This window comes from Lepisma saccharinum, chromosome 13, assembly GCF_977018435.1.
Source record: "Lepisma saccharinum chromosome 13, izLepSacc3.1, whole genome shotgun sequence".
Taxonomy (NCBI): Eukaryota; Metazoa; Arthropoda; class Insecta; order Zygentoma; family Lepismatidae; genus Lepisma; species Lepisma saccharinum.
Genome location: NC_139241.1, coordinates 50,974,756 through 50,997,102, shown reverse-complemented (window position 1 = coordinate 50,997,102; position 22,347 = coordinate 50,974,756). Strand labels below are relative to the sequence as shown.

General features: G+C 39.2%; 1 protein-coding gene across 1 annotated transcript in view; it reads left to right on the top strand.

The window, feature by feature from the left end:
* The first annotated feature begins 20,795 nt into the window (after positions 1-20,795).
* TTLL1B (Tubulin tyrosine ligase-like 1B) overlaps positions 20,796-22,347 on the top strand; it is a 65,086-nt gene continuing 63,534 nt past the window's right edge. The window contains exon 1 of the mRNA XM_083133549.1: positions 20,796-20,826. The gene's annotated coding sequence lies outside the window, so the exon portion shown is untranslated. The remainder of the gene's footprint in view (positions 20,827-22,347) is intronic.

Sequence of the window (22,347 nt, the reverse complement as noted above, 5' to 3'; positions counted from 1 at the left end):
AAATGTTATTTATGTCTGGTTAGGAGCTCTATAGTCCACATAAGTCGTGCATCTTCATATTTATCACAATGTCAAGTTTTTTGCATGAAACTTACAGGAGTATTATGTATGTGCACTACAATTTGACAATAAAAATATCAAAATATGGTGCATGATTTAGGAGGAACTTGAGTTAGAGGGGATGGGCAGAGAAGGATAAATCTTCTCTTTAGTGGCCATGATAACTGCTGTAAATTTAGAATCATTTAGGTAAAATTATATCTGCAGCTAGAAAAGTTGAGCAAAATTGGACAATTTATGTCAAGATGGTGGGAGGAAAAATGATTTTCCCCATGTCTCTATGTTATGCACTACAATGTTTTTCTTATTTTTTTCAAAACAATCTAGAATACATTTTCAGAGTAAGAGGAAGTAAACTGAGTCATTTAGGGAGAATTCACACCGAAGAGACATGCAACATGTGACACAAGGCACAAGTCGCTTGGAAGCAAATTCTCAGTAATCAATGCAATCGTTCGAACCAAAGAGACAAAGCAAGATGCATGTGTCGCATGTCGCTTGTATCTCTCAGACTGTGCAGTTTTCTCAATACCGTGCATCGTGTCGCTTCAGTTTGTTGTTCATGTATGCGCGCAGTGAATGCTTCACTCCAATGAGCTACATTTAGACTAGAGGAGAGCCCAACCGGAGGCCTTATACGTGTTTGAAGCTCAGATTTGTTGTTATAATAAAAGGCCGATACCGATAAAGTACAGATATTAAATTTACCAATACCCAATAATCTACTGATCCGATATAAACTTAGAAGTGGTCCTTGAACCTGAAAGGTTCATTGACCTCCTTAATAAATTGTTTCAATGTGACTGCAGTGCAAGAGAAGTTGCATATTTAGACATTTACTTTTTTAGAAATTAGATCATGGAGATTATCCATAAAAATTACAACAAAATGGCAGAATTTTGCACTAATTTATCAGATATTTATTGATATATCGGATCTGTAAAATAATCGGTAATTTTACCAATACACCGATATGCCTATATTAGCTGATACCGATAGAGTACTGATTAATCGGTCACATCCCTATAATGAAGTAACGATATGTACAATGTTTTAAGATTTAAACACCATTCTCGCTTTATCAAGTTTCTTGATGCAGTTATGGGCTGTAATTTGCCTTCAACATCGTGTAAAGATGCCATATTTTTGCCAATTACAACGTGACTGCTTTTATTTGAAAAAGCCAGCATATGGAGGCATTTTAGTCCAAAATAAACTCCTCACAAAAAGTCTGGAATATTCCATTTGTCGGGGAGAGAGGACATGGGCAGGGCGCAGTGCGGGTGGAATGTAGTTGGAAACATGAGAAAACAATGCAGGCAGAACACCATGTGATGTACGTGCATATCCGGGCAACAGCTAGCGCCATCTGGTGCAACCTATCAGTACCGGCCGAGTTTTTGCTACAATAAATGTCTCTGTTCACATTTCTTCACTTTCTTCTTATATTCCAAACTTTTTGTGAGGAGTTTAGATCAGTCAACATGGTAAAGTACTCTAGTGCATTGTTCTCAACTGCCAGGCCATGACCCAATACCGCATCCTCGTATCAACTACACTGAACTGCAAAACGTTCTGCTGAAAGTGGTTGACAACTATCATAATCCCAGTATCATATTTGAGTTGTGAGTTTTTGTTGTTTAAGTCCATTTCATGCACAAATATACTTATCAGGACTCGACCTACAGTTTAAAGTGAGACCCGCACCACTATGTGCCTCCATCAGTTATTGAACCCGGAGAGGTTACCACTTTGTCATCCATATTGTTTATATTTGTCAACAATCCTACACATGTAATCAAACTATTATTACTCTTTATGATTATGCTAGAATTTATCAATATTTAATTTCATAGGTACATGTTAATTCATGCATAAAATCTTAAATACTGTAAAGATTTACAAGGAAAATTCTTGGGCTAAGTAGGTATTGACTTTAAAAAAAAATACCGGAACATGGTTTCACGAAGGTTGAGAACCATTTCTCTAGTATTTAGGTATTCGCTTTATTCAGGCTGGTAAGTCTAGTGTATACAGTTTGAGGTCAGTGCATATTATTTCTCAGTTTTCTCATGCACAACATGCCTCTTCCGAGTTTCAATAACTTGCACAAATTTTACAATGCGATTTAGATGTAACAATGTTTCTTGTTATGTTTTTTTTGGGTAACTAATAAACTGATTAATGCAATTATATCAGTACTATCATTCAAACTGAGTAAAGAAACAAGTGTCCCTTGCCACATGTCGTGAAACTCTCGTGTTGCATGTCACGTGTCACTTCGGTGTGAATTCTCCCTTAGAGATTTCATTGGTCTGCAATTTTGCAGTAAAACTTTTAAAATAATATTTCATAGCTTAAGAGAGGAGTGGTGGTAAAATCACAAATGTTGTATTTATGATAACCCCCATAAATGCAAAGCTATTTAGTTGCATTTTTATACTCGCAAGATAACTTGTAGAATTGGTCTCGCATTGTATTTGAGAAAAATTGGTCATCGTGGTTAAAGATGGTAGACAACAGACCGGTTTAACATGTGTTGCGAGAACTTTAAATTATGCTCTTATTTTACTAGGTTATATTTTCGTAGATTAAGACAGACAACTCTCAGCAATGTTAAAGCATCACTTCAGTTTTAAGTTTTTAATAAAAACTGTAATATAGTGTGTGATTTAGGAAGGGTGGGGTAAGTCACCAATTTTGAGACCATAATAACTGCAAGAAATTTAGAGGTATTTAACTGAAATTAATCACAACTAGATACACCTCGGGAATGATTCTGTTTTGCATTTGCATTTGTTCAAAGCATTTCAAGATTGTAGATAAAAAAATTGATTTTTCATATGCTGAGGTAGATTCCAAATTCTGACGACACATTCAAATGTCCTAAACTACATTTTTGGAGAATAGAAACTCTTTCAAGAATTTTAGGGCATCACTTAAGCTATACTTTGGCAAATGTTTTGAAATACAGTACATGTTTGGGGAGGGTTTGGGACAAAATTGAAGGTCACCAATGTTTTGACCATGGGAATTGCCATTTTCGTAGGAGGATATATTATAGGGTATTTCATTTGGACGAAACCAACCAGACAATTAAATACGGCTAACTTATAAATTGGCATGGTTAATACACGGAGGAGGTATTTTTTCATAAAACATCCAGAAAAATGATGGGAAAAAGCAACAGTGATAAACTGTGAACAAATTGTATTGAAGCAGATTCAAAACATTATGTTGCATTATTTAATGGTTTATGGCATATGAAATAAATGACATAAAAAATTAGTTTGTAGCTGTAGCATAATTTGTTTCATAAACTGAAGTTCAGAATGAAATATTCACTAATAGTATTTACTAAAAATGTGCTGCATTTTTAAAAACATACTTTAACAAGCTTAAATTTGAGTATTACGAGGGTCACTATTTATATTTTGAGCCTAACAATGAAAAAACAGGAATTTGGCATTGAAAACTGCTTTATTGTTTTTCGAAGTATTCTCCTTTATGGTCAATACACTTTTGCATTCGTTCGAACCATTTGTCAAAGCAGTTTATCCAATCTTCTTGAGACACCTCCATAATATGGTTTTTGAACGCATCAACGGCGTCTTCCGCCGACGAAAATCGTTGTCCACGCAATTTATTCTTGACATTCGGGAACAAGAAGAAGTCATAGCGTGCCAAATCAGGACTGTACGGCGGATGACCCATCAATTCGATTTTTTGACTGTTCATAAAGACGAGATGTGTGACAGCTGGCATTGTCTTGATGAAGAATGATCCGACGGCGTTTGTTTGTTTTCCGTATTTGACCGAAGACCTCTGGCAAACAAATTGTACCATTCAGAGTTGACCGTTCTACGTTCCTCTAAAGGCACAGTTGCCACATGACCAGTCTTCCCGAAAAAAACAGGCGACCATTTGTTTCGATGTGCTTCGAGCGCGAACAACTTTTGTTGGATTGGGTTCATCTTGAAACACCCATACAGTCGACTGCTGTTTACGTTCCGGCTCATATGAATATATCCATTATTCGTCACCTGTTACAATCTTATATACGTCTTTTGAAGCACCACGATTGTATTTATTGAGCATTTGTTTGCACCAATTGACGCGAGCGTCTTTTTGAGTTTTTGTCAAATTGTGTGGGATCCAACGAGAACATACCTTTCTCACAGCTAAATGATCATGTAATATTTTATATATGCTGGTGGAACTAATGCCTATGGTTGCCTCAATCTCACAGTATGTCACATGACGATCTTGCAGTATTAGGTTTTGCACAGCATCAATGTTTTCTTGAACAACAACTGATTTTGGACGACCTTCGCGAATCTCGTCGGTGAGCGAATGGTGGCCACGATTAAATTCGTTATACCAGCGTTTCACAGTGGCAAAGGATGGGGCTTCATCGCCAAACGTGGAAGTAAGTTGATCGATGCACTCTTGTCTTGATAATCCTCGTCGAAAATCGTAAAAAATCATCGCACGAAAATGTTCACGAGTTAATTCCATTTTATTGTTGTCGCGCAATCTCCAAGGCAACATAAACAACACAAATGAAGCTATTGACAAAACATTTGAAGTACGTTATGGTCAATAATGCCAGACGATTCCGTGCAAACGTCAAATCGCGCCTAACTTCAATCAGTGTTGCCAAGGCTCAAAATATAAATAGTGACCCTCGTATTGCAGGGGGAAGAAAGTAAGAAACCTAATCGATAAAATTAGAAGTCTCACTGTAAAAAAAAAGTTACAGTTATTGTTTTGTTTTTCTTCTGGGAAGAATCGTTCTGGCACTACTCAAGTTGATTTGTCAGGCTACTGTGTTGCTTTTCAATGTGTTCACAATAACAACTATTCAAAATTGTGTTATGTTCGTAAATGATGATGCATCGAAGTACACACACACAAATATGCACCTCTCTTGTATGTTCATTGATTAATTGATTGGTTTTATTTTATTTCTCTTTTCTGCCACATTTGGCTAATCGCGAAGATTAGAATGAGTGATGTTGTGATGAAATTAATGAAGAGACATACAAAGAATGCCCATGCCCAGACTGGGATTTGAACCAAGACCTCTGGCATTTCTCTTGTTAGAATAAATTGTTATTAGTCCTCGCCTACAATAAGGTGCCAGTATGGGGCAGGGACGGCGACAGGGGTGGGCACGAGTGGGCAAGCGCCCACCCAAAAATTCCTGTGCCCACCCGATTGCCCACCCAATCAAATTCAATAAATATATGCAATTAGGGAAATGTAAACGGTTCTGTAAGTATAGGCTGGTCCTCACTCTATGTATATTTTACTTGTTAATATTGTAGATACTAGAAAGTTCACAACTTTCAATTCATCCCATAACAAGCTTTGCTGTAGGAAATATCTTGTTGAATTAAATTAATTTAAGCTTTTGTTTCTACTTCCTTAATTTTGTCATTGGAAAGCTAAAGGCACTATCAGAACTCTTTTTTAAAATGTAATCTAATAAGCACTGCTATGATTAGAAGCAATCAACAGGCTTAGCAAGTTTTATGGGATACTCACAATTATGAGGTTTATGATCAAGAGTTAATCAGGATTTAGGAGGATTTGGAGGGTTGCAGCTTCCAGCCTTCAATGGGGGAAAATTGCTTTGAAATCAGCCATATATTGAAGAAAGAAATATATTAGGAAGGAGAAAAATATTAAAAAGTATAACTAACCAACTAAAGGTTATAGACTAACTGAAACTGTGCATAGATGGGAGTGAGTTCTTGATGTTGTCAGCACCGGTCCTCCACATAAACCTCAACACTGCAAGGACACTCACAAAATAAAAACACCCATGCTCAGGCCGGGATTCGAACCCGGGACCCCTGGCGCGATAACCACTCCGCGGGTAATTTGATGTGTCACTTTCTTTATTCTATCACAGTTTTTTTTTACATAACTGTCATCTTCAAATAATGCAATGTTTCTAAAATTACAATTTTTAAGTTGTTCTAATTAATATCGAGTAATCACAATCATTACCATACCGAGGTGACCAAATTTTAATGTAACAGTTTTGTAGGTTTTTAAAAAATCGATAGTATTACTGAACTGATGTAATTAGTGGCTAACACTATTTACAAGTTCTCTTCCAACATATAAATTTTCACTATCAGTTATGCAGTTCTTATGATTAACTTGCATGAATTTCAAAGAAGATGAAGAAAGGGGTGGAAAGAAACCTTTACTAGAGGGTGTGAGAGACCTATAATGAGACAGCCAAATTAAAGAAAAAATAAATAATCAGGACAACAATCCAGGAGTGATTTTGTTGAGATAATTTCTAATTATAATTTAATTTAGTATAATACATCTTATATAGTAATAAGAACCTCTCTTTATAAGTAAAATTAAAGTTTTATTATTTATTTTTAAAATAAAAGTCCACATGCTCAAATAGGTTAACCCTTCGTACACCAAGGTGGGTTAAAAATTGTCCACATTTTGATTCGGATAAGAATTTTTATGGATGTTTCTTTAGTATCATGTCATAACTCAGGTTTTGTGTCAAAATAATATAAATTTTATTTTCTGTCATTCAATACTTTTAATTTCTAGAAAATAACCCAACATTTTTAAAAAAAAATCGTGGTGGACATAAAGTACCCACCCTTGGGGTAACGTGTTACCATAATGTGCATGTAAAAGAACCGAAAACAGGAAGAGGAAGATGTGTTCTTTGTTGGAAAGAAGCCAGATCGAAAAATGTACAGTTGAACAAGTTTGCAAAAACAACAATTGTATGTGGAAAATGTGAAGCCTTTGTTTGTGGAAAGCATAGTGAAAAAAGTAACGTGTACCGCTCTTGCATAAGCAAGACTATTGATTCGGAGTAACCAACAATGACTTTTGTAAAGTAATGTAAGATAATAATGCTTACTCTGTAGCTTCCCACAACAAAAATAATTTATGTCTGTAGTACTACATCATTACTCTTATAATTCTGGAAATATGTGAATAGAATTTCCATAATGTTAAAATATATTGTAAGAATAACACATAAAAATGGTGATATACTTAATAGAATTTCCATAATGTTAAAATATATTGTAAGAATAACACATAAAAATGGTGATATACTTAATAGAATTTCCATAATGTTAAAATATATTGTAAGAATAACAAATAAAAAAGGTGATATACAGATGGGGGACAAAATAATACGAACACCTGTGAAAAAGTATGCCACATTTCACACCGGCAGTACAGCAGCACCACCTGGCACTGAAGTCTGCCACCTAGTGGCTGTGAAGGGGAAGGTATTAGTTTGCCAACAGCAGTCATTGGTGGTGCATTCGTCTATCATACGCTCTCAAGAGACACTGCAATGTCAGACCTGACAGAGTTCCAAAGAGGCATGATTGTTGGAGCACGTTCAGCTGGAGCCACGGTGACTGAAACCTCAAAGCTTGTTGGGTGTGCAAGGAGCACAGTATCAGCCGTTATGACAGCGTACACAACACAAGGTAAGATGGCGTCTTCAAAGAACAACAGTGGACGAAAGACAAAGCTTGCTGCTTGGGATAGGAGGGTGTTGAAGCGCATAGTGGCCCAAAAGCACAAGCAATCGTTATCTGAGATAACATCTGAAATGAACAGGCATCTCCAGGACCCGATTTCAACCAAAACTGTCAAAAGGGAAAAGCAAACATTCATGGCCGAGTGGCAATTCGTAAGCCATTGGTGACATCACGTAATGCTGTCAAGCGACGCCAATGGTGCAGAGCTCACAGAAGTTGGTCCCCACAGCAGTGGCAACAAGTCATCTGGTCTGATGAATCGACATTCACGTTATTTCAGACCACGGGGCGCGTTTATGTGTGGAGAACGCCTCGAGATGCATTTCATCCTGACTGCCTCTTGCCGACTGTGAAGCATGGAGGTGGGTCCATTATGGTATGGGGCGCGATATCTTGGCATGGTGTGGGACCACTTGTTCTTCTGCATGGGAAGATCAATGCCAGTCACTATCGCAGCATTCTGGGGGATCATCTCCATCCTTTTGTCCAGACTTTATTTCCTGGGGACCGACCGCTTTTTCAAGACGACAACGCTCCTATCCACACTGCTGGGTCTGTCCAAACATGGTTTGAAGAACATGACGATGAAGTAGGACATCTTGAATGGCCCCCGCAGTCTCCTGACCTGAACATTATAGAACATTTGTGGGGATATTTGGAGTCCAAACTTCGTGCTCGAAGTCCGCCTCCAGCCACAATTTCGGAATTGGAGACTGCTCTGGAGGAAGAATAAAAAAGGTAAAGTGTTCCCCTGTGCATAGCACCACGCCATGAAGGCGTATAGGGGGTGTGGGGGTAACGCCCCACACTTTCTTGATCCGGTCGTGAATGGGGGTGATGTGATCAGCATCACGCCCCTGACCGCCTTTACCCCCCAGGGTTTCCCCCAGGTACCCATGTTATTCGACGCTGGGTAGGCGCCGGGGCCGCTTCCACCGTTAGAAAAGTTCCCGGATTTGAACCGGCCGGGGATCGAACCCGGGACCTTGAGCATGGCTCCATATTCCCTTAAACATTGTGCATGACCTCTATGCGTCCATCCCACGTCGCATACAAAGTGTACTTCAGTCACAGGGTGGTCCAACCCCCTATTAATAAAGATTTTCTCTACAGTCACAGGTGTTCGTATTATTTTGTCCCCCATCTGTACTTAATACCTGCTCTGTTCGTAGCCTTCAGTTGTCTTAGTTTATAGTTACTAAAAAATAGAGAAGAATATTAAATTTTCTGGGACAGAAAATAATGATTTATGTGGCGGACATTTTTTAACCCTCCCTTGGTGTGCGGTGTTAGGCGTAACCCCTTGGTGTACGTAGGGTTCCACTAGATCTTCATTTTAAACTGCAGTCCTAACGAGTGCGCATTGGCTTCCACTGGAGATTGAACCCAGGACTCATTAATTATAAGACGAGAGCGTTATGCGATCGGAGAGACGATATACAGAAAGAACTCCGTCAACCGTATAATTTTATCATAACATAAGATGCGTCCATTTAAGAGGTGAATTACACTATTATTATGATTGGCCCATGGACGTCTGCAACATTTTTTCCAGGAAGGGACAAGCATGGTAACTTGTTCCAGGGGAGGCAAACGAGATATATTCCCCCAGATAATAGTGCTCCCCCCTAAAAGAAAACACTTATTAAAATGGAAGCTATCATGTTCCTGCAGCAACCTTCCAATAATTAACATAAATGACTGTGAATGAAATGAAATATATACGTATGTGTGTAATGTATAAGTTTATGGTAAGACCAATTTTCCAGGGGGCGTGTCCCCCTTGTACCCCCTCCTACCGGACATCCATGGATTGGCCTGAGATTTAAACTATTTCTTTCACGTACGGACAAAAATATTTGAGACTTGGATAAAACCACGTCGTTGTTCGCGGAGTTATCTGTTTTGATAAAAAATGAAGCATTGTGGAGTTGAAATTACCACCTCAACTTTCGAAGTGCTATGAACTGTTGATAGATACTCTATTTGTGGAAAGTAATCAAGACTGATTTGACTCATTGTTATATTTCAAGTCGACTTTCTGCTAGTTTTGACCAATGGTAACGGCGAGGTTGAATGGTAGTTAGATGAACGTCATGAAGGGACAAACACGCAAGGAGACAAGACACCAAAAGATGATTATCTTGAGTGCGGTTACAGGCGCCAGATATTAATTTGCCTACAAGAATACAGTTTCAAGGATGTACTATTCAGGAGGGAGGTTGGCATTTGAGTGTGTTCGAAAAGGTCACACTTACAGCCCAAATGATCTGTAAAAAAGATATGATGATTAGGTTTGATGAATTCCTTGTGTCCAAATCGCTTTCTACACAAGGTAAGAGGGAAATCTCGAGTGAGAGAGAGGGGGGGATATGTGTTAGTCACACTCACCTAATGCCTTACCTTTGTACTGCCCACCCTAATTTATCAATATACATCTTCTGCCCAGGCGGTCGAAAAATTCTGGCGCCGCCCCTAGTATGGGGTTCTTTTGTGTACTGGCAGAAAAGAGAAGCACTGGTTATAACATATTTTGTACCCCTCCCCTCCCCTCCCCCCGGTGGTCTGATTGTCAGATACACCAAAGAATGAGCCTTCTCAGGGAATGCAACCCTGAAAACTGATCACAAAGCAACAGCATTAACTTGAATGTTACGATATATTACTACTAGGAGAAAATGTATTTCATTTTTGAAATATATATTTTTAAACATAACCTGAAAAAACCCAATAAAACCCAGTTTTGCCCGGGTTTTATTGCTTTTTTTTTTAAAAAAAAAACCTGGCAAAATGCCAACCCTGCTATACTAACAATAATAATGTGCATTAACCTGCTCCATAAATAGAGCCGATTTCATTACATTACCCCCAAAGTGTAATTAGCACACTGACTGACAGGAATATATTAGGGTGGATCAACTCAAAACGGAACAGGGACCACAGAATGAAATCAACAAACGCAAGCACTTATCCCACTGTTTCACCAAGCGGTGAATCCCCTGCTCATAGAACTCCTTTGGCTGATATCGGAACCAGTTGCGAACATTGTCCGAGTGGAAGCGCCGACCCTTCCATGTATTTTTCAACGGACCAAAAATATGGAAGTCGCATGGCGATAGATCAGGGCTATATGGTGGGTGTTCCAAGACTGTCCACCCAAATGTCGCCAAAGTGTTATTTGTAACAGATGACATATGTTGCCACGTGTTGTCATGCAGCAAAACGGACAACAGGCTGGGCCGTTTGGCCTTGATTGCTGCTCGACTGCCTACGCATATGACGCGACTATCTAGGGCAGTAGGGGTTTCCTTCCTTACCTCCCGCTCTACCTCAACACAGGGTTGTCGCCACACACATACATAAATAAATATAACCAAATACATCCACTGTTCCGTTTTCATTTGATCCACCCTCATGAGAGTCACTTGAACCATCTCATATGCACATGACTGTATTGTAATTTTAATTTCAACTTTAAATGCCCTACTGACAGAGGCGAGGCGTCCGGTCATCGGGAGATGCGGCGATGACCAAGCAAAATAACAAAAATATTGCGAATTTTAGGTGCAAAAATTTGCCAATAAAGGTGCAAAAAAGGTGCCAATTTTTGTACAAAAAAGGTGCTAAAATAGGTGCTAATTTTCAGATGTAAAATTTATTGTGAGCAGTGCATACATATATGATTCAACTTGTCTGGATAAACATAGAGTATTCTCTGGTTTTAAATCGTTTAATATAACTAAACAAAGATAATTCTCTGATGCATTAGAAAGCGACATAAAGGAAAACATGCTTCTTCTTACTTGCTTAGAATTAGTCATCTAGAAAACTGTTAAAATATATTACATTCAAAATTTCTATGTTCTTCTGAGTGAGGCTACATCTGCGGTCACTAAGCAGATACTTGCAAGTTGAAAAAGAACGTTCAACGTCAACAGACACAAGTGGTGCTTATTTTGTTTTCAACTGGTTGTAACGAGTACACTCACGGTCCCCGAAATGACGTGTCAATCATACCCCGGCACGGGGCCAAACGTCGTTATGTGTACGGGAAACCGGTCGTGACTCACGGTCTAGTTATCAAGTTCGGTACTGAGACGGTCGTTTATTGTCATACTATTGCGAGGCGGAGATTAATACCTTGGAAAGTTACACTGTTTTGTTTACCTTTGATATGTAGATTCGAACAATCATAAAACACTAATAGCATAATATCTGGTACCTGAAAAACGTCAAATAACAACACTGACGAACGGTAAAAAGTGAATATATATTGTAACAACAAAAATATTGCAATCAACAACTGTTTACAAAGCCTCCTCACTCTCACAACATTCACTCTATCTCTCTTTCACACACATGAGGTATTTTTACATGTGAAGTATGGATACAAATCATGGATCTCATTAACATATCATTCCTTTTAATTTCTAAACCTTTATGTGAATTTAGGGCATTTGTCTGCCAGCTCCTGTGCTCTTTTAAATTAACTTAAGTGCCAGCCCTCGGAAAGCGGTTAACTAAGACAATGGGTCGGCGTGGTTAAATCTTTCGTTCGAATGAACGTGTGCATCGAGTCGTAAGCACGACATTATACAAGTTTCTCGGACTACACAATTACATAGGGATGCAAAAACTTAATTGGCTCCAGCTGCCGGAATACACTAATCAATCGTCGGCGCGAGCAAAAATTACCTTAAAAACCACTATGCAACAAATAATACTACTTCACGCACACGACCTTGCAATAAAAACAACTACGCTTTCCACAATTAAAAGGACTCATCAGTCAACTATTGACAAATTAAATGGCGCGACGGGGCGGTCGGTTACACAAGAAATGGAGCACACTTTGACAATTTATACTAAATACTAAAGAAATGAAATGGAGCTTCTAACGCTGAATGCAGACAATTAAATTAGAACATCTGAACATGAAATTGCCCTTTTTATAACAATACCAAAAATTATCAGACGCGGGGGTTAGGTTTGGTGTTTCCTGAGTAACTTTGCAAATAAGTGAGGCTTCGGCGTTAACTGTACGGTGTTGATACTAACGACGCACGTTTACATGAACATGAGACCCTCTGAAGTATACTGTACCAAACTCTGCTACATGGCGTGGTCCTTCATCTCTCCTGGACGCGGGACTTGCACACGGTTCCTTTTTGGCGAAATTGTCCTCCGAGGTCGATCGCGACGAAGAATAATTGCGACGATCTGTTGTACTTGCACCTCCTTAGTACTTCGGGCTTTCCTCTTGTCACTAGCGTCGGGTGTACGTGGTCACGCGCCGGTCGGGATATCTCTAGTGTCGGGCATCCATTGGACGTCGTTCTGGCAGCGTCGTTCTGGAGTCGTCCTTCAATCTCTCCCTCTGGCTTCGATCGGCGTCGTTCTGGAGTCGTCCTTCAATCTCTCTCTATGGTGACGGGCTTCGATCGGCGTCGTTCTGAAGACGTCCTTCGGGCTTTGGTTGGGACGTCGATCTGAAAGCGTCCTTCGGGCTTTGGGCAGTGGTTGGTTTTGGCGTCGTCTGGCTGGCTTCTGCATCGTTGCGGGCGTCAGGAGGAGCGACGGCCTCCCTTCTCAATCTTCTTTAGCCCTCCATCCTTATGTAGTCCACGCTTGGCAAAAACAAATCACCGCGTAATCTTCACCAAAATAAGGCGCACACTGGTAACTCCCTATCTGCAAGTCGCTCACAGTACGTAAGGAAACAAAGTTCACGGACACAAAACAATAATCACGCGAGAGTGTAGCGCGGAGATGCTCTCTCGGTGAAATCCGGGTAAAAACTGTCTCTGGGATGGTAGCACCGTATATTTATAAGAGAATCAAATTCGTCCGTTGAAACCCACGCTCAGGTAGCTTGGCTTCGCTTTTGGAGGAGATGCGAATGACCTGTGTCCATTGTCTTGAAACTCGGTCACCGAGGCGTCTTCGATACTTGCAGGCGTGGGGTCCAGCTGATATCTCTGGTCATCCGTGAACATGGGTTCGAACGCCTGCTGCGACTCAAGCCCGGTAGCGGCGAAAATAATCTTTCCTTATCTCCGCGTTGGTGCAAATATGTCATGTTCTAAGCCGAAAAAGGCAGTTCCGCTGTCACTCAAGAAAAACTCGTCCCCCACTCCCGACGTCTGGCTCGGATACAAGTTTATTCACAAAATAAATCAAACCTCACACTTTCATGTTTGTGCATAAAATGAATCAATATATAAAAAATAATTTATATCGAACTGCGTTTCACATGTCACTAGATACCGTGACATGGTAATCCACATCCTTGTTAGTTGCGACTTCTTGAACATCATGGTTTTTGGCTAAACTTTGTTCTAACATCTCTTTCCCGACCCCTTGCGGCTCTCGTTGCACATCCATCAGATCAGCCCACTGCGCTTCCTTTTCAGGACACTGCTCCTCCAGTTTTGTGATTGCAGTAGTAAGGAAAGAGAAGCCATGTACAATATAGAGTTCATCTTGCAATTCCTGTTTAAGTGCAAGTTTTTTTGGCTATTTTACAGCTGAGGAATCAGTAGGCAAAGCATCTAAAAATTTCGATATTGTATGGAAATGATTGCAAATAAACACCGCAGCTTTTAACCATGTATCCCATCTAGTGAGGATGGGAGAGGGTGGTAGTGGAAGTTTTGTAATTTCTACGTACTTCTGTATTCTAGAAGGAGCCTTTTTCAGTATTTTCTTAATGCTAGAAACAAATTCGTTCACATATGTATATTCATCTTTACGAGTTTCACAAACTCGATGCAATGAATGAACAATGCAGGTCACATGTTTTAAGTTAGGACACATATTCTTCAGATTAGAAAATGCAGCTAACATGTAAGATGCTTGGTCTGTAAGAACTAACCACACTCTATCATATTTTACGCCCTCCGGCCACAAAACAAAACATGCATCATTGAAACTTTGCATTACACTTGCATTATCTGTTTTTCCGAGAAAATAAGTTTTTAAAAGCATGGGTTTCACTTGATATCCATTGAGAGGTGCTACTAAAATGTTCAAAACGTACCTGTTTTGTCTATCTGTGGTTTCATCTAGTATGAAATAGACTGGATGGTCAGCTACTACTAGCCTGATCTGCGAGATTTTAGCTTCATAAAGAGGTTGAAGATAAGATTTCCTTAAGGTGCTCTCATCTGGAACTGACTTCCCAGTATATTTTTGCAAATATGATTTCATGGCAGGATTGTTAAGTTTCGAAAGAGGTATTCCACATGCTATAAATGTCGTTGCTGTCTCACTGAAAAATTCATTTGTATTTCTGGAACTCGAAAATGCAAGCGCCTCACCAATGAATTGCTGTCGCTTCCCACCTTTACCATCTTGTAGTTCTTTATTCCTGCAGTTACCTTGCTCGCTGAGACGGGAGAAGGAAACGAAAACAAAACACCTTTCCTCCAGTAGCGGCTCGTGCCTAAAATAACAGGTGAAGAAGTACATTTATAGGCAATGAAAAACAAATAGTAAGTGTCAGTGGGCCCCCCACAATTTAAAACGTCTTTTTGTCTTCATCCGTCCATCTGGAAAATGTTGTCTGCAACAAATTACACACTAAGTCATTTATTGGGTTCATTGTACAAACCACAATTCAACACATGAACACAACACACGATAGGAAACGCGAAACACACACGCGGAACAAGATCTCGCGAGAACGCAACGATTTTGCCACAACCACTGGATGCAATGTTTTCTGTCGACGAGAGAACTGTTGCACCTAGATGGCGACACCCGTTCAATTCCAACGCTAGGTGACGTCACCGTTGCCATGACAACAGGCTAAAGTCTTCCGCAACCTGGCGGCGTCTGCCCTTGGTTTGTTTATGCTACGACGAACTCTTCACGTGCGTAGCGCCGAGCGGCTTATTATTTGAGTATTATCGTGCGCGTTCTGCTGGGAAATAGTTTAATTTAACAAGCAAATGAAAAATGTCAATATTAATTTAAAATTAGGTGAAAACATCTGCACTTGTTGCACTTGGCCAGCCGCTACTCCTACAACAATTCATAAACAATACAGCATAGGACAAAAAGAGCACAACTTCTAGCAATTGTAACGCGTCATTGTTGGCACTGTTTAAAGTCCGCGCGCTTACTACATTAACGTCCAAGAACTGAAGAAAGCCGATTCATTGTTGTGCGGTAAACAAGAATCGGGTGCCAAGAAGCCGTGCCTCGAATGTGGGTGGGGTTAAACAGCGCGCGAGTTGTATTAAAAAAACGATAAAGATGCAAAAAGGGCGAAAAGGTGCAAAAGGTTCTGAGATTCTGAAAAAGGTGGAAAAGGTTCTGAGATTGTGAAAAAGGTGCAACCGAAACACCATGAGTAGAGTTCAATATGTGCTTATTTTGGGGATGATTCACTTTTTTACCCATTTTCACACAAAATAATTTAAGGTGCATCACCTAAAATTCCTAGCTCTAATAATAAGTCAGAATATACTCGCATATTTGTGCGAAATAAGCCAAGCGACAGCATGAAAAAGCTCGAAATACGCAAGTGATTCGCTAATCTTAGCGCATCGAAATGATGCCCCAGGCCAGTACTACCCCTCGCGCCGAACACTCCCGCCAAGTTTCCTATTGAAGGCAATGGTGTTCGTCGGCCCAGCTCATCGCAGAATGGTGCGAATCTCTCTGGTCTCTGCCGGTGCCGAGAACAGCCGAACGCTTCCGAACAGGCAGACATGTCCAAGCGGTCCAACGACCTGTACTTTCCCCCCACTCTTGAAGGTCTGGGTCATAACAGGCCATTTTTTCAGCCCCCATCCACATGTTTACAACACGGCAGGGTTTTGTCTGGAGTCATCAAAATTCTTTCGAGTGCCCAGTGGCGTGCTCAAGGAGGGGTGGTAAGGATCATAATTCTGCTTAGGCTCAATATTCTTTGAAAAAGAAGAAGAGAGAAAAGGCAGGAAAAGATGGCAAAATGAGGACTTCAGGAATGACTACTAAAAAGTACACTTAACGCCCCCCTCCTCTTCGAAAATCCTGGGCACACCACTTGAATGTCTGCTATTTCCGCTTGTTAAGAGGAGAAGCACACATTGAACGATATGAACTTGCTTTTCATTATCAAAACAACAATTGGTGGCGAACCATAAAGGTTATTCTTACCTTCAAACGCGACAATTGAGGTGTTTGCATTTCAGTTTCCATCATATTTAATAATTCTCGTCGTATCGGATAGAATTATGTGTCTTTTGTAGCCGTAAGGTGTGTGATATGAGCTTTTACATTGAATTGGCAATGACCATGGCGTTTGTCGCAGATAAATATTCCCCCACCCCCCTCCGTTGAAAGATCGACCCTGATGTTTGGCAAATCTTGTGATGACTACATAAAAATGCCACGCTTTGCTTCTGGTCCTCTTCCTCGCTACCTCATCACTCAGTGTACATTTTTACTAAATTTAGAGTAAAATTTGGCCTAAGTTGTGGGGTTTTACCCTAATATGCGAGTATTCTGACTTATTATTTTTACTTCTTCTCTAAAATATATAAAATGCAATATTTTTATTATTTTGCTTGGTCATCACCGCATCTCCCGATGACCGGACGCCTCGCCTCGAGGACAGGAACAGTGGTTTTCTCTTTCCTACCTAAGGTTGATGGTTTCTGTTGCATTCAAGTGACAGTACAGTATTGCAATGCTGTGGGGCACCGCTGTAAATTCTAGGAAGTGTCACAGTCACATGCTGTAGTGAGAGCAGCAATGTATGGTGTTTGACCTTTCAAATGATTTGGTGAAGGGTTATTGAATGGGCATCCAATATCTGTTGTGTGAATTAACAGGCTAATATTTTCAAAATTAAAAATAATTTTGGAGCCAAAATACTGACCTGTATGTTGAGTGAAATAAAGGAAATACCAACTATTAGCACATTAATATCTTTGTGTTAGTATTCCTCAATTCATAGAGGAATCCATAGCAAAAACTGTCAATTTTGTCTCAGGTGCAAGTGCTACTCTAAACAAAACTCTTGTGTCTTAACTGTAGCAAACAGACTCAGGAAAAAAAAAATGTTTGAAATTCATATTATAATTTATTTATCTGTTATGTGGGGTAATTTACAATGTGTTACCATAAGTAGGCCAGGCCAATATTATAAGTTATCTTTTCCTTTCTTTTAACAAAACATCACTCCACTAGGAAGTGCGACAGCAGAAGAAGCAATCAGCCGAGGCTCTGAAGCAGATTCCTCAACCTGATTGGGTATTTGAGTCACAGGCGTAAGTTGGTGGGGGCAAGGGGGCACTTGTTCCGGTCTTGCGGAATCTTCTGGATAAATTGGTTTTGTGGTAATTCCTTCGTGTTAAGGCACGTATTTCGGAAGGAGTGGGCGTACTCTTAAAGTAACCAATGTTTCATATGTAGTAGTAGTACTACAGCATTCCCTGACATTCGCTACGAGGCTCGGCGGCAAGCGGCCCGGCGTAAGCGCTTGTCTTTCCCGGCAAACGGGGTCCGCGACAGTTGCTAGAGTCGGCTATTAAAATTACAGTTTTCATATTGTGTACTAACCTTGACTACAGAAGGTGTTGAAAATGATGTCCCTCAGCTGCAACACATTCCTGGCATCTCCGAAGGAAATTGGCATTTACACGTAGAAGTTCGTCTACTGAAATTCTCCCGATTTCTCGTACAATACTCTCCTTTAACTCACAGATTGTGTGCGGATTGTCTTTGTATACTTTATTTTTTAGATTTCCCCATAAATAAAAATCGCAGGCTGACAAATCGGAGGACCTAGAGGGTTTTTGAAACACCCGGATAGATTTCCGAGGAGACTGTTCTAACCTTTGTCCTATCTCATCTAGTTCTTCCTCAGTAAGTACACGTGGGTTTTTCTTTCCACTTTTATTCAGAACTGACCCTGTTACTCTAAACTTTTTACGAGGTTTAATATAGTGGTCCTATGTGGAACGGTAACACCAGGAAATTTCGTTGCAAAACGTCGTCGCACTTCTCCACAATTACTCTTTCCGAAGTAACACTCGACAAGATAAATCCTTTGTTGTAATGTAAACTTTTGTGGTGCCATATTTAGCCACAATCTTCAACACACTAACACAACACAACACAACACAACTTCCGAGGGAGGATTATAATGGCGTCAGTCTGCAACGTCAACAGAAAGGGAAAGAAAGCGAAGGCAGGGAGAGCGAAAAAAAAAACAGACTGTAGCGTGCGACTGTCGCGGACACCCAGACAAGAGCTGACGCCGGGCCGCTTGCCACCGAGTCTCGTAGCAAATGTCAGGGAATGCTCTGTAGTAGAGTAAGGTAAGGTAGATTGAATTAAACCAGATGATTTTTTTAAAAAAATCAATGATTTAAATCACTTGAAAGATATTGAATAATAAACGTAAGGATTTTGTAGATATCAGAATCACATTTGGTGAAAGTATATTAATCTCGTAATCATTTAATGGTGTTTATTAGGCTCTAAGGAAGGAAAAGAAACGAAACAAAATATATGCATTGATGGGATGAAGTTCTTATGAAAGGAAATGTAATATGTAAACTGTAAACGAACTTACATTTCTCTTGATTTAAAATTCAATAATTTTTATAGACAAAAATAAAAATTTTGTGAAGAATAATATGCAAAATACTAATCATGTTAAACAGTAAATAGTGTCATTATCATTAAACTGTAAAATAAACATGGCAGCTGATATTTTGCAAACTATCATTAAAAAAATGCCAAAATTCAGCTACAAATACTATAAAAAGTATTTTAAATTACAGTTATATAGTACATCCAGAATGTTATATTTTCACTAGAAGGAAAGTTACTGAAATTATTATGGTTGCATTAACACACCCAACAAACATTTCTATAGTAAATTCCTACATACAGTCAGTGGCGTGCCCAGGATTTTCCAAAGGGAGGGGTTATGTGTACATTTCTTAAGTAGTCAGTCCTCATTTTGGTGTCTTTTCCTGCCTTTAACGTTCTTTTTTTTAGAAATACTGGACCAAAAGGGTGGGGAGGTTATAACACCCACCAACACCCCTTCGGCACGCCACTGCATACAGTATCAGAAACAGAAAAATGTATATTTACACATGATATTTTAATTGCTTTAATCAAACTGTTCAAATATTTTACAGGGCAGTTTACTAGAAAAAGTCGTTCTATAAAAAAAAACTATATATACGTATATGTACGGTGCAAAAAACATATAAGCAATTTTAAGTGTGTTTTTTAAAAAAAATCCAAAAAATCGATTTCAATTTTTAAAAAATCAGATTTAAATAAAAAAAATAAAAAATATTTTTTTAAATAAAAATCATGATTTTAATCCACACTGGTCCGGTGTGCATATAGCCATGAAGGCACATTTAGGGGATATGGGGGTAGGGCCCCACATATTCTCCATCTCTGTGATCAGCACCACGCTCCGGCTGCCTTTACCCCCCCCCCCCAAGGTTGCCTAATTAAGTAGACCCATTGATTTGAGGCTGGGTGAACCCGCTTTATGCGTGGACAAGGCCGGAAAATTCATACCTTAGATCATCCATCCAGGAGATCGTGGCAGTCAGACGCCATACCGACTAGACCGCCGCGGCTCTTGGTAAGATGTAGAATAAGACATTTCACGTTAATGTAATAATAATAATAATAATGATAATATTAATAATAATAAAACGTGTATTATTATTATTATTATTAATACAAGAGCAGGTAAAAATATTGTGTAAAACATATTGCAGAAGACATTTCTTGCCAAACCAAAAGAAACAGAAACGTGAATGATTTACAGGATAATAAAAAGTTCCATCTTATAAAGAGTGTTACTGTCATGATGATATACCGTTTGGAAAAACTTCATTACAACAAAAACAGTAAGCAAATGTTTTGATAATTTAATTTCAGTGCTTTACAATTATTTAGGGGACAGACGGGGACGGCTCTCGCTACATCTTCCTAAACACGTCCTTCATCGTGGTTGTTTTGTTTGCGTTGATCCATTTTCGTGGTTAATTTTTTCTCGCTTATTCCCGCCCTTGCTTGGAAAAAACAGGGGGGAGGAGTTGTAGAGTTACAATTTCCGGTTAGGGACTGGGGCCATGCGCACAGCCCGATTATCGATTCGCAATGGTTACCATAGCAACGCATCAACAACTCGTGCGCAACCGCTAGTAGTGTTTGGAGCATCGAAAGCTTCATTGTAAGTATTCCAAAAGTTCAATAATTTGAATTTTTCCCTACAGGTTGAAAGATTCTAAATTTAGGTCCTTTAATTTCTAATTATAAAGCATATCTTTGGACACAGAGAGTTAGTTTTTGCAATTCTCAACACACTTTCTAATTTGAAGTAAATCTGGTATTAGCTTCTTGGCAGTTTTAACAAAGGCGTTTGCGAAAGTGTGTCTTGTTGCGAACAAAAAATTGTTACATTTATATTCCTGGTTATTTTACGTCGCTTTTCTGCCTCTGATGAAATATGAAGGACATCCTACATGGGAGTCGCCAGAAATTCTTGTAAAGGATGGGTTAGCCTATTGATAAAACTTTACTAAGAGAAATAATAATTATTATTAGGCTATCATTATCATGATTATGATTATTACAAAATAATTATTGTAAACTGAAAAAATAACCTAATTCCAAATTTATTATTATTATTAAGATATTATTTATAGTCTTGGAAAGACCAAGAAATCCACCAGATTTTTTTTCTTTTTGTATTTCATACGATTAGCGCACTGAAATTCATAGTTATTCCGGTTTGTTATTAACTTTTAGACACATTATTCAAGAAAATTAAGGGGAAATTTCAGTCATGGTGTTTTGTGACCTCTCATAAAACTCCAGTTTTGGAATTTTGAAAACTATAAAACTATTTATTATTTGGTTTAAATGGTAGAATATGAAAATATAAATTAGTTCCTGAATTCTACACTCATTTTTTTTTCGATCTAACATAATTTTTCGTTATTCCTTTCAAATAATAACAAACTGAAATTTACTTCCGTCAATATATATAAAAATAAGCTTTCAGATTATTTTTGAAATGAACAATGCCAATTTGCGAGGGGGAGGGGGTCGGTCTGAACCCTCCTCCCAATGCTTATGGCACCATGAAAGTAATGCCGCATCCTTCATAGTTTTTAATAAAAATAATTCTCAATTTCTTTCTTCCACTCATTACGTCTTCCTATCTTCGTTACTTCTTTCGTTCCTCCTTCTTTCCTATTTATTTCTAAGGCCTCTCTCCCCGAAGTGGAACCTTTGGTGCAGTTGTAGCATCATCGACTTTATGTTAGTGGTCCTAGGTTCGATTCTCAGTGACAGACTATTTTTTTTCAAAATGCAACAGGCGATTGCCGGAATATTTATTTACACGCATGGGGAATGTCGTGGACTCCTTTCAAGATTTGGCACAGGCGACGATTCCAGACAGCTATTTCAATGGCAGCACACAATCGGATATCACGTGACAGGCGCAGAAACCAGATAGCGTAGCGTTCACATTCCTCGTTTGATCAAACCCTTTGATTGTTTATTGATTTGCTTTATTTTACTTCGCTCTTCTGCCACTTTGGGCTAGTCGAGAAGATGAAGATGAGTGATATGATGAAATTGATGAAGGAACACACAAAGAACACCCATGCCAGGCCGGGATTCGAACCCTGTTCCCCTGGCATTGTTCAAATACGTACTTTGAGTCTGACAACTATTTTAGATG